This window comes from Mesoplodon mirus (assembly GCF_964341445.2).
Source record: "Mesoplodon mirus genome assembly, chromosome: 3".
Lineage (NCBI taxonomy): Eukaryota > Metazoa > Chordata > Mammalia > Artiodactyla > Ziphiidae > Mesoplodon > Mesoplodon mirus.
The window spans coordinates 142,752,208-142,764,172 of NC_138978.1; the positions used below are offsets into that span (position 1 = coordinate 142,752,208).

The following is an 11,965-nucleotide window of genomic DNA, read 5'->3' on the forward strand; positions in this document are numbered from 1 at the left end:
GGCCACCTTCAGCCCGAGGCCTCCCGGGAGCACACCTCATCCCCATCTGCCTGCAGCCGGCCCCGCCCACCCTGAGGGCTGCGTGCCAGTGCCTCTGTGGCCACAAGTGCTCTGGGCTCCCGGTTTCCCGGGACTGGGCCATGAGGGCTTGTGTGGGGGAAGAGATAGTTTCTGGAAATGGGGGGGTGGGGGGTAACCATGTGAGCTCTGGATTCAGGAAGGGGTCCTCTGCCCCCGACCTTCTCTCTCCACCTACTTGACTCCCCAACCTGCATGACCATTCTCTGGGGACTTCAACTAGCGCCTGGGAACTATCAGGAACCTCCCCCACTTCTGTCAGCCAGCCTCAGGAAAGAGCGCCCTCAGGAGTCGCTACACCTCCCCAGGGCCTGAATAGAGGGACTTTGGGGATGTGAACTGAACGACCTTCTGGGGAGAGTCAGCGACCCTTTTACTCAACAGAGCAGGAAGCCAGTCAGCAGGCTATTTGAGTGGAAGGAAATGAAGTGATTTCCATGGCAGCAGAGTCCCCACCGCAGCAATCTTCCTCCCAGAGCTGCTGGCTGACCTTCTGGCCAGGATCCCTCCTACCTCAGCGTGGAAGGCCCGGCCTCGTGGAGAAGTATAGGTTCTGAGGAAAGACCTGGCACCTGGGTTCTGCTGCTACACTTGCCTTATCTCGTGGCCCTTGTGGCTCTAGCTTTCCCAGAAACCTCAAGGGCTTAAGTGCCTGTGCTTACTCAGAGGCTGCACGCCATTCCCCATTGCCAGCCTCAGGCCCTCCCCCTAGCTGCCTCCTCTAGAGACCCCCTCTCCTCAACACACACACACACACACACTCACTCACTCACTCACTCTCTCTCTCTCTCTCTCTCTGGGGATGTGCCTTCTCACAGAAGCTCAACCACAGAGATGCTTTAGGGACTGTGCCCAAACTCCTTCATCCCCAGCCTCTCAAGTTTTTGCTGTGATCCCTGGCACCCCCTGGAGCTGTTCCACCTTTGGAACCTTTCCCAGGTGGCAGGAGTGCCTAGCACAGGGGTAGTGACCTAAGTCTGAGCACTGGCGACCCTAGAAATGTGTTACACACAAACATTTTATTGAGCAGTAAGGGACCCCACTGGGGACAGAAAGGGCTGGCAGTAAAGGAGCATGTGAACCTCGGGGCAGGGTGCATGCTGCTTGACTCTCCATCCTGTTCTTGCTTCAGGGAGCAGGTCCACCATGCTCCAATCGCCGGTTTTTGGGTCTGGAGCAGCCCAGCTCTTCGTCCGAACTTTCTGAAGAGTGCTTTCGTTTGGGCGCACGTCTGGGGACTGGCTTCACTGCTTCCACCTTTGCTGGTGGGGCCAAAGGAACATCCCCGTAGGCCCGGTAGCCACCAACCAGGCAGTATGTCTCCCCATGCCAGCCCAACTGCGTTTCTCCACACCCTCGGTAGAGGACATGGTAGTGCCCGGGTGTGGGAGGACAAACGGGAGCCACTGCTGCTGCAAAGAAAATCAGAACTGATCAGTCACTTGTGCTGTGCACAGTCTCCTGCCACAATTTCCCCCTCTCATGTCTCTCCCAGTTTCTGGCTGAAGACCTTTAATCTACTTGACATCCAAAACACAGCCTTGGCCCATCACCTCTATGAGTCCCTAGAGAAGGGACACTGGCTGCAAAAGCAATCCCTAGCGCCTACGGCTGCAGCAGATGAGGAAGTCTCTTCACCGTTTCCAGGGAAAACAGTAGAACCCGAAAGAAATTGCACTCATGATCCTCTCCATCTCTCCCTTCCACAACAGAGAAAACATTTCTTGCAGTCTGTCACTTCTGAGGCTTTAATGGAAATGTCTTTCAAGTTTTGGAAAGAAATAATCTAATACAAATTTGTTAAGAACCCCTCTCACCTTGGCAACCCCTCTTGGGCCCCAGTTATACCGCCTGTTTCAACCACACTGAACTCTAGCCCTCTGGTACTTTTATCTAGATTAGAACAAGGCTGAATACTGAGGCAGAGTGATCAGGAGACTCAGAACCGGGGTCTGGGTACCAAGTCTAGGCTCACATCAACGCAGCCTCCTGGGACACCATCTCCTCAGCCCTCCCGTCTCATTAGCACTTCATCACCCCCCCCTTCATTCTTCCGGTCTTCCCATCAATATGGCACCACCCTGTCCCCGAGTACTCAGCAACTCAGTATGGGATGTGTCTGAGAGGACCGATAGAGATGTCTGCATGACAGCACAGAGGTGCCTGGGTTTGAAGGTGTGCTTCTAATTGTGGCCCTGTTCCTCAAACTGCTCCATTTACCGTTTGCCAACAAAAATGCACTTGTCTTTTGCTAAGAGGCCGTTCAGGAAAGGGTCTGAATGGAAGCATCCTGTAGCCCAAAGGGGAAGGCTACATTATAAAGCTTAGAACCGTCCTGCACACTTGTCCAGGGATGACCTTTCACTTGTCCTCAGCAGTGAGCCCTGTGGGTCCCTGAAGGTGTCCCAGGTCACTGGTATTACTTACATGTGGGAGTGTGCTCAGTTGTACATAGTTGGCAGGCCCCACAAAAACATGTGCCAGCCAGGTGAGGTGGATTGTATCCCATACCTCCTGTGGAGGTGGCCGGTCTGGGTGTACCTGCTGCACTGCCCAGCCAGGGAACAGAGCACAGGGTTGAGTATATATAGCCTATGAAGTCAGACATTGTCTCTGATAGTCAGAGAAACTTCCCTACCAGTCCTCCACCAGATACGAATCTGTTTGGTTGTCAGTTACCATGGAATCTGTTACCGTGGAATCTGTGAGAAGGCCTGTGAGGGCATCACTACCCAGTGAGGTCATATATGGAACCTGTGACTTGAGGGGCAGGCTTCAGGAGGAGGGGCAGTTTTTTGGAGGAGAACAGGGTAGAGGCAGAGGTACTCTGCCTGGCCCCTCACAGCTGGGCCTCCCCACCAATGCCGTAGTCTAGTAGACACCCCAGGTGGGGCGTGCTGGTGGTCTGGCACAGCCCCAGGGGCCACAGGAGGGCAAGAGAGACCCACATTCTGTGATTGGCTTGAGAGGCAAGATTAAGGTAAGAGACAGCTAGGTTGTATGGCACTTAGCCTAAGAGGCAGAGATTTGTGTGGACAGGGGAATCAGGGAAGGCTCCTTTGCAGTGGGCCTGAAGGACAAGTGAGATTTGGACCCATGGGGAAGAGAGGGAAGACATTCCAGTTTGGAAGAATAAAAGCAAAGACACACTCTTCTCGACCTTGTCCTGCCCCCAATATAAATTCATCGCACCCTGAAATTTTTACAACTGAGGACTTAAAGAAACCAAGAGGTTAAGGGGCCTTCGCAGTGGTACACAGGTAGTGGAGAGGTGTTCTGCTCAATGGTTAGGTTCATGTCGGGGCTCCGGGTTTACAGCTGATAGGAATATGAGGACAAGCTCCTGCCATTTCAAACATTTCCAAGTGATACTGAGAGAGATGTTAAAGGTGCAAAATGCGGGTGCTGAATGACCTCACAAAGTGGGAATGGTGGGCCCATTTGAACATGAAATTGAAAACAAATTCATGACAAAAGGACATAATACAAAATGACAACATAATCACTCCAGGCCCCTCTCCCCTAGAAGTAAAAGTCATTAGAATCCTCTGTCTCTCCACCATGAAAGGATGAGATAAAGACTCAGCAGCAGCCCCCGTGAGAAACATGGTCAACAGTGTGAAGAGGTGTTACTCAGACGATTTGGTCCGCCTCAGAGAAGGAAAGAGACAACTCTGCCCTTAGCCTGATCAGGCCCACAGGAAGCAAGCACATTTGGGGCAGCCTCTGATAGTGTGGCAATGAGAGAGAACCTTCTTTAGGAGGGGGACTCCCTGTTGCCCGACCCCCACCCTGAAAAAGCAAAGCTGGGACATTCGTTTAATGGGGCTGTTGCAGAGGCGTTGTTCCCAGGAGGTAGAGACTGCTTCGACTACCATTTTAGAGGTTGGGCCACCGTGGTTGAGAAGCACAGCACCTTCTCTTCCTAAACTGCTTGAATCAGCGGGTACACGTTAGGACAGACGAAGTCAGGCCTCATTGGAGCGGACTGCCTTTGGGAGTGGTAGAATGTAAACTGTGAAAGGGAATGCTCTGGAGGAGGTTTGTCATGGCAGGTGGGCCAGCATGAGACCATTCAGATTCTCCACGGCTCCAGAGATTACTTGACTGGGAGCATCCCTGTGATGTGGCGGGGGGACTCCTACCTTAACAGGACCTGGCTGGGCATCTGGGGAAGGCGGAATAAACGGTTTATTAACTTACGAGAGCGAGAGACTCACAAAAGCACCGAGAAAGACTTGTACCTGGATTCTTGAGCCAACCCTAAGAAAACTTATCTAGATCTGGAGTAGGGCTCGGGAGGCTGCACTTTTAAGCTTCCTGGGCAGTCCCACCACAGTGGTCCATGGATAGAGTGACCAAATTATTGTGAGTTCTTGGTTGCTTTGGGGAGTCAAAGTGGGCAATATTAAAAACTGCAGCAGGCATACGTATAAACAGGGAATATTCAAGGCAAACAGAGGTGTATAGTTATTCTGTGCATGAATCAGGTTTGGGAAAAGCTAGCCTGGTGGTTAAAGAACACAACCCTTATGACAGACAGACCAGATTCTGTCCTACTTACTTGTGTGATTTTTGACCAAGTTCTTTTATCCTTCTGACTGTTTCTTCATATGGAAAAGAGCGATGGCTGTACATTTAGCACAATATTCTCTTTTGGCAAAAGTTGCTCTGGGTCCATTTGTGTTCTCCGCAACTGAATCCTTTCCAGTGTGCAAGCATTTTTAAGTTGTTTGGTGAAGTATTACATGGGACTTTCAACTGTTCATTACTTTGGGCAAAGCTTATGTAGTGCTGCAGAGACTAGAACCCATGCAGAGGTAGTGAGAGGATGTTATAAGCTTATTCTGCCGGTTGATACAAAAGTTTAACCTTTTCTCCTCTTCCTCCACCTGCCGCCAAGACATGAGAAAGAAGGCAGAGCCTGGAAATGCACACCAGGCAATACTTCTGTGTCAGTTTGCCTTTTATTCCTCTGCCAGTACTTCCCAGAGAGATTTCACCAAAAGTGCCTAAGCTTGCCATGGCCATTGTTGTGAAGGAAGTTTCTCTCTATTGCTAGTCACATCCCCTTTTCCTTCTCCTGGGGACTTAATGGATGTTTGGGGGCAGGAACTAAAATTTAAACTAAAAGGTAAAAAACAAAAAAACAAAAAACAAAACAAAAGAAAAAACAAGTGTTCTTTTTGTAACATCTTTATTGGAGTATAATGGCTTTACAATGGTGTGTTAGTTTCTGCTTTATACCAAAGTGAATCAGTTATACATAAGTTCCTATATCTTTCCCTCTTGCATCTCCCTCACTCCCACCCTCCCTATCCCACCCCTCTAGGTGGTCACAAAGCACCGAGCTGATCTCTCTGTGCTATGCGGCTGCTTCCCACTAGCTATCCATTTTACGTTTGGTAGTGTACATATGTCCATGCCACTCTCTCACTTTGTCATGGCTTACCCTTCGCCCTCCCCATATCCCCAAGTCCATTCTCTAGTAGGTCTGTGTCTTTATTCCTGTCTTACCCCTAGGTTCTTCATGACATTTTTTTTCTTAAATTCCATATATATATATGTGTTAGCATACGGTATTTGTCTTTGTCTTTCTGACTTCCTTCACTCTGTATGACAGACTCTAGGTCCATCCGCCTCATTACAAATAGCTCAATTTCGTTTCTTTTTATGGCTGAGTAATATTCCACTGAATATGTGTGTCACATCTTCTTTATCCATTCATCTGACGATGGACACTGAGGTTGTTTCCATCTCCTGGCTATTGTAAATAGAGCTGCAATGAACATTTTGGTACATGACTCCTTTTGAATTCTGGTTTTCTCAGGGTATAGGCCCAGTAGTGGGATTGCTGGGTCATATGGTAGTTCTATTTGTAGTTTTTTTAAGGAACCTCCATACTGCTCTCCCTAGTGGCTGTACCAATTTCCACTCCCACCAACAGTGTAGGAGCGTTCCGTTTTCTCCACATCCTCTCCAGCATTTATTGTTTGTAGATTTTTTGATGATGGCCATTCTGACCGGTGTGAGGTGATACCTCCTTGTAGTGTTGATTTGCATTTCTCTCATAATTCGTGATGTTGAGCATCTTTTCACGTGTTTGTTGGCCATCTTTGGAGAAATGTCTGTTTAGGTCTTCCGTCCATTGTTTCATTGGGTTGTTTTTTTTGATATTGATCTGCATGAGTTGCTTATATAGTTTACAAATTTATTTATGTTTATATTTTTTGGAGATGAATCCCTTGTCAGTTGCTTCGTTTGCAACTATTTTCTCCCATTCTGAGGGTTGTCAGAGTCCAGAGTCTTGAGTGTTCCCCCAGTATCCAACTTGGACAAGTGTACAAATAGTGGTGGTCTAAATGATGTAGAGAGATGAATAGTGGAAGTTAAGTATTGAAGGTAAAATTAATCGTTCAGTAACATCACATAATTAATTTTAAGTGTCCATGTTATACTTGGGCAGAGTTGTTCAGTTGGCAATTAGTTAAGTTTGTAAGAGACTCAGGAGAGAGAGATGTAAGTTTTAGGTCAAGATCTGTGATATATATGGTGGCTGGAATCACAAGAGTAGATGAGACCATCTATCAAGGGCAGAAGAGAGCTTCTGAGAAATACACATCTCTTGGCAGAGGGCAGAGTGAGAGTGCCCAGTGAAAGAGATAAGGATGTCCAGAGGCAGGAGGAAGAAGTAGCAGGTTAAGATGCTACTGTTGTGAAGGTGAAAGATTTTTCTGAGATGCCAAGTTTGATCAACAAAATCAACTATTGCTGAAAGGTGACAGAATGACCAAACAATATTCACTCAGTTTAATCACAAACTAAATGTTGGTGAATGCAATTCCAGTGCAGATAAGTAAGAAGAAAAGAGCAAAATTGTGTGAGTCACGAGGTACATAAAGATAAGAAAATACAGACAATGAGAATAAATACAAGTTTTGATAAACTGCACTGTGAAATTAGGAAGAGAGAAAAGGTAACTAGAGAATTACTTGGCATCAAGCAAGAGTAATTTTTAATGGGAGGGAGGCAGCTTTTTAATGGGAGGGGGCCAAAATACAATCGCTAAAGAGGAAAACCTTAACAATACCAATGAGGTGGGAAAATGAATGGAAGATACTGAGGAAGTGAGACTAGGTATTTATACACTATGTCGAAAAGCTCTTCTTGGACGTAAAGAGAAGAAGGTAGTTTGGGGTGTTTTTGCTTTATAGTCTGTGTTTTCTCTGTGAAATAAAAGTTTGATGGGAGGTGATGTCACCTCGAGATAGCACTCATCAAATATCCTATGTGCTTATCTACATTTTTCATCCTCCTTTGTAGTTCAACTGTTTTCCTTTGATTCGTTGTGGCCAGTGGCAAAGAAGCAGAATCAAGTGTATCACTTCTGGGCTGAGGTCATTAGGAGCCAGTGTCCCTCTTGTCTGGTCCTCTGCTATTGTGACATGGGAGGTCAAATAGTCCAGATGAGGTGGCTGCAAGATGGATCAGGACCATGTGATCTGTAAGGGCTTTACTCAGTAGAGAAATAACGTACTCGTATTTTCCACTGAGATTCCTGTGTTCAATAGATCTGCCTGTGAGAGCTCAGAGAGCATAGCGAAGGCTGAAATGACAAAGAGGGAGAGATGTTGGTAACAGATGGAAGGCGCCTGGCAGATAATATATTAAATGGTAAACAAAGCTGCTGGAGTAAGAGAGAGAGTATATAAGAGATGAGAAGAAGGCCAACTGTATGTAGTATCTGACGCTAAGGAGTGAGGAGAGAAACAACTGAAAACTAAAAATAAAAAGAATGATCAGAAAGAAGCTAGGTGGTATGCCAACAGAAATCATAAGATTGCTATAAAACATAAAGGAAGGTAGTTTTAAAAGAAGCACCATCTAATGGAGTCAGTTGTTTCCCAAAGGCAAAATGCTATGGGAACTGAAAATAAAGCATCTGATTGGATGGCTAAACTTTTATGAACAAAAGTGGAACCACTTCAGGAAAGTCATGGGAGAAGACGCTGTGTTACAGTGGGGAGAGTAATCAATATATTGTGAGGAAAGGTGCCTTCATTTGCAAGAAATGCCAATTAAGAAGTGAAGACAGCATTTAAAGGGAAGGGATAATGTAAGAAAATTAAAAAAAAAATTTAAGGAAACTTGAATAACTCGTAGACAAAGAGGGAGGTATTAGTGAAAGACTGAAAATCAGAGAAAGCTATCTTAAGTTGTTGTTATGGACTGAATTGTGTCCCCCGAAAAATTATATGTTGAAGCCCCTCCTAAGTTGACTGTAGAAGATAGGAGATAGGTCCTTTAGGGAGGTAACTGAAGTTAACTGAAGTCATAAGGGTGAGGTAATAATCTGACAGGGACTGATGGTGTCCTTATAAGAAGGGGAATAGATTCCAGAGATCTCTCTCCCTCTGCTCGTAGAGGAAAGGCCGTGTGAGGACACTGCAAGAAGACAGCCGTCAGCAAGCCAGGAAGATTGTTCTCACCAGAAACCAATTCTTATGGTATTCAGTACCTTAATCTTGGACTTCCACCCTCCAGAACTGTGAGAAAATAAATTTCTGCTGTGGAAGTCGTTCAGTCTATAGTATTTCACTATAACAGCCCAACCAGACTAATACAGACCTTTATGTACACTGCAATATACAGAAGCTAAACAGTGATTGTGAGCCTGAGATTACATCTTGAACAGAAGTGTAATGACGCTTGTGGTACTCACAACTTCACGAATTTTGTCAGAAAGATGTGAAAAAAAGTCAGTCAACCAACGGTTCTGATAGTGGATATTTTCTTTATGTGTTTGACATAAAGCAGTGTCTGACAGCCTCCCTGATACCCATCCGTATCGCAGTTTTGATTCTGTGGCTCCAGTTCCACATGGCACCAAGGTGCTGTGTACTGTCCATTCTTGGGTTTTTGGGTGCTGTACCTATTGCCAATAGGTGGGTCAAACCACTGGGGCTCTTCTGAAGTCCTCCCTAAATTTGGACCCAGCTTCAGCTCCAAATCCGAGTTTTCAGAGAGCCCAGGGTGAGGCTCGCCTGCCACAGTAGACACGTTGGCTAACGGGTTGCACTGCAGCACCCACTCGGACAAGGGCACCATCACGATGCCACCGTTCTTCTTCTGTAGGGGCGGACCCGTGGCCAGTCAGCTTGGCCCCCAGCACAGCCAGCTGCCTGTTCACTCTCTCGGCCCCTGTGAGGAAGGTGTTCAGCCCTGGCTGTGAGGTCAGAGTCATCTCCTCTCTGGGTTTGTGTGAATGGAGGAGCCGCAGCCCTGGTCTGGGTGGTGTGTTGGCCCTGGGTTTCCGGGTTTGGAGGAGTATCTTACCACCTAGACCCCCACCTAGGGCTGAAGAGTTCAGGGGCTGTGGACCGTGGGTTTTGGGGGCAGAAGATATTTAACCTGGCGTTTGAGGAAATGGAGGGAGAAGAGGCTCAGGTTCAAGGGCTCCTGGTTTGAATCTCTTGCTTTAGGTTTGAGGGCCAGGGCAGTCTCTCACCAGAAGCTGCAGGATATCATCAGGAACATTGCGAGTGTTCTTGCACATACCCCGGGCAGCTGAGTGGGAGAAGATGACAGGTGCCTGTGACACTTGTAGGGCTCGCCGTGCCGCAGCATCCGAGACATGGGCCAAGTCCACCATCATGCCCAGGCGGTTCATTTCTGCCACCACCTTCTGCAGGGACAGGATGGGGAGAGGGCATGAGGGCTGCATTTATCTTGTGTGTATTTATCTGTAGGGAACAGGCAGGGCTGTACATTCATGTGGGGCAGGGTATGGAAGCCGGGTCCTTACCTCGCCAAAGCTGGTGAGCCGACTGACATTGCTGTAGAAGGGGTGGATACCCTTTGCTGAGCTCTGTGCTCTGCAGGATGGCCAGGAGGCAGTCTGACTGGTGGCCGTGACTTGGCTACAAGAGCGTAGAAAGAGGTTGTGTCGAACCGTCTACACCTGCAACTCCCTGATGCAAGAGGAGGGACCCAAACTGGGCTGTGCCTGGCAGTAGGAGGGCCCTTCTGGGGATTCAGTCTTGTTCTGCAAACCTCCATTCCCCTCCCAACCCCAGGTTCAGGGCTGGATCCCAGGGATAAACTTGCTTTGGGCCCCAGCGTGATCTTGGGCAGATCCCTGCCTCACTGGGCCCTTACCATCTGCACTGTGCTCACCAGGGCGTGTTGCAGGTGTGGGTGAGTGTCACGTAGCGCACACCCAGCGCATAGAAGGTACGCAAGATGGAGAGGCTCCTGTCCAGTGAGTGGCCGCCCTCCACACCAATGAGGCTAGCCAACTTCCGGGTATTGTTGAGAGCTGGGGGCAGGTAGGTCAGATGATCATTTTCAGAGGCAGGGGTAGCTAACTGAAGTCCCTAACACCTACCACGACCAGTCTCTTTACCATTTTGTTTTGTTTTTTTGGCCGTGCCACGCAGCATGAGGGCTCTTAGTTCCCCCACCGGGGATCCAACCCGAGGCCCCTGCAGTGGAAGCGTGGAGTCTTCACCTCTGGACTACCAGGGAAGTCCCCCGGCTACCTTTAACTGAGGTCACAAGCTCCAGCTCAGAATAGGAGGCACACATGGGGCAGATGAGGTGAACTTGCTCCAGGGTGAGGCGCACAGCATCGCGTTCGTGGGTCCGGCATGGGACGCAGGCTCACCAGAACTGAGGGAAGGCAAGGGCTTAGTTTGGGCTTTGGAGCTCCTTGGGCTTCTCATAGCCTCCTCAGCTGGCACAACACTCAGTGTGCCCAGAAGTCCCATGTAATGCGTTGCTTTTCCTGTGGTACATGGATGCCCGTCAGGTTGGCTCACTGTGACCCCTGTTCCCCCAGCATCCATGGCATGGCACTTTCTAGGTCACTATGGTAACTTAGTTCCAATGTGACTAACCTGTGGTCTCTGAGGCCCCCAAACTGCCCCACATTCCCCAGCAGCCATGGTGGCACCTTGTGTGTCCCTGGGCACCCACGAGATCATTTTTCAGCCTGTCCACGCTGGTCTGGCCATGGCTGAAATTGCGCAGATTAACATCCTGTAGCCCGTGGTGGTAAAACTGCCTCAGGACCAGGGGCATGTCGTTGTGGCTGGAGGGAGGTCAAGGCAAATAGGTGGGCTCCTTAGGTCTTGGGATGAGGCAGGACACATTGCCTGGCCTGGGCCAGCCTGTGGGTCCCCCACCTCCCACTGTCACACAGACTATACTAGGAGCAGCTGAGGCCTGGGCTGAGGGGTTCCCACCAGGGAGGGGATGACAGAGAAGGGGAAGGGCATCCATAGATGATGGAGAGGACATCCAGGGGTGGTGGGAGGGAGCCTCCCCACTAGCTCTGCATGCTCCGGACCTCCTGCCCTGCCCGGGGCCAGGCTAGGCCCCCAGCGGCCCCCAGCAGCCGGCACACACTGCAGCCACCCGTCCACAAGCGGGAAGTCCCGCATCAGGGCCCGCGTGCGCTCCCGCGGACTTGGGGTTCTGGAGGTGCCCGGCGTGGTCTTCACGGGTAACCGGCCGCAGCAGCAGACCCAGCAGGAGCAGCAGACACAGCAGAGGCCGCTGGCTGAGTGCGCGGGGACCATCGAGGCGGGCAGAGGCGGGTCTGAGAGGGGCGGGCAGTGGGGTTCTGCCTGTCGACACAGGGCACCCAGCGTCGCGGCCTCGCGAGGGGGGCGGTTTGAGGGAGGGGATACAGAGTCTCAGGACCCTCGCAGAGAGCCGCGATCCGGCAAGCCCAGAAGCCACAGGGCAGCAGTGCCCTCCCGCCCCCTGCTCACAGGCAGCTCCTGCGGGCTAAGCTGGCCTCTGCGGAGAGCCCACTCGCCTCCCATCGTGGGTTCCCTCCACCCCTGCCCCTCTTCCCACTCCCACTGCTCCGAGGGGGCGC

General features: G+C 49.8%; 2 pseudogenes across 2 annotated transcripts in view; one reads left to right on the plus strand and one right to left on the minus strand.

The window, feature by feature from the left end:
- Positions 1 to 11,965, plus strand: part of LOC309799286 (centrosomal protein of 78 kDa-like) — a 659,089-nt pseudogene that overhangs the window by 176,809 nt on the left and 470,315 nt on the right. The gene's annotated exons all lie outside the window — the stretch shown is intronic.
- LOC309800886 (dipeptidase 2-like) lies at positions 9 to 11,909 on the minus strand (annotated as a pseudogene). Its single transcript has 10 exons — positions 11,785 to 11,909; positions 11,497 to 11,680; positions 11,001 to 11,170; positions 10,620 to 10,739; positions 10,255 to 10,396; positions 9,884 to 9,953; positions 9,587 to 9,763; positions 9,127 to 9,207; positions 4,224 to 4,246; positions 9 to 171 (listed from the first exon to the last, which is right to left on the minus strand). The product of its transcript is annotated as a dipeptidase 2-like (transcript).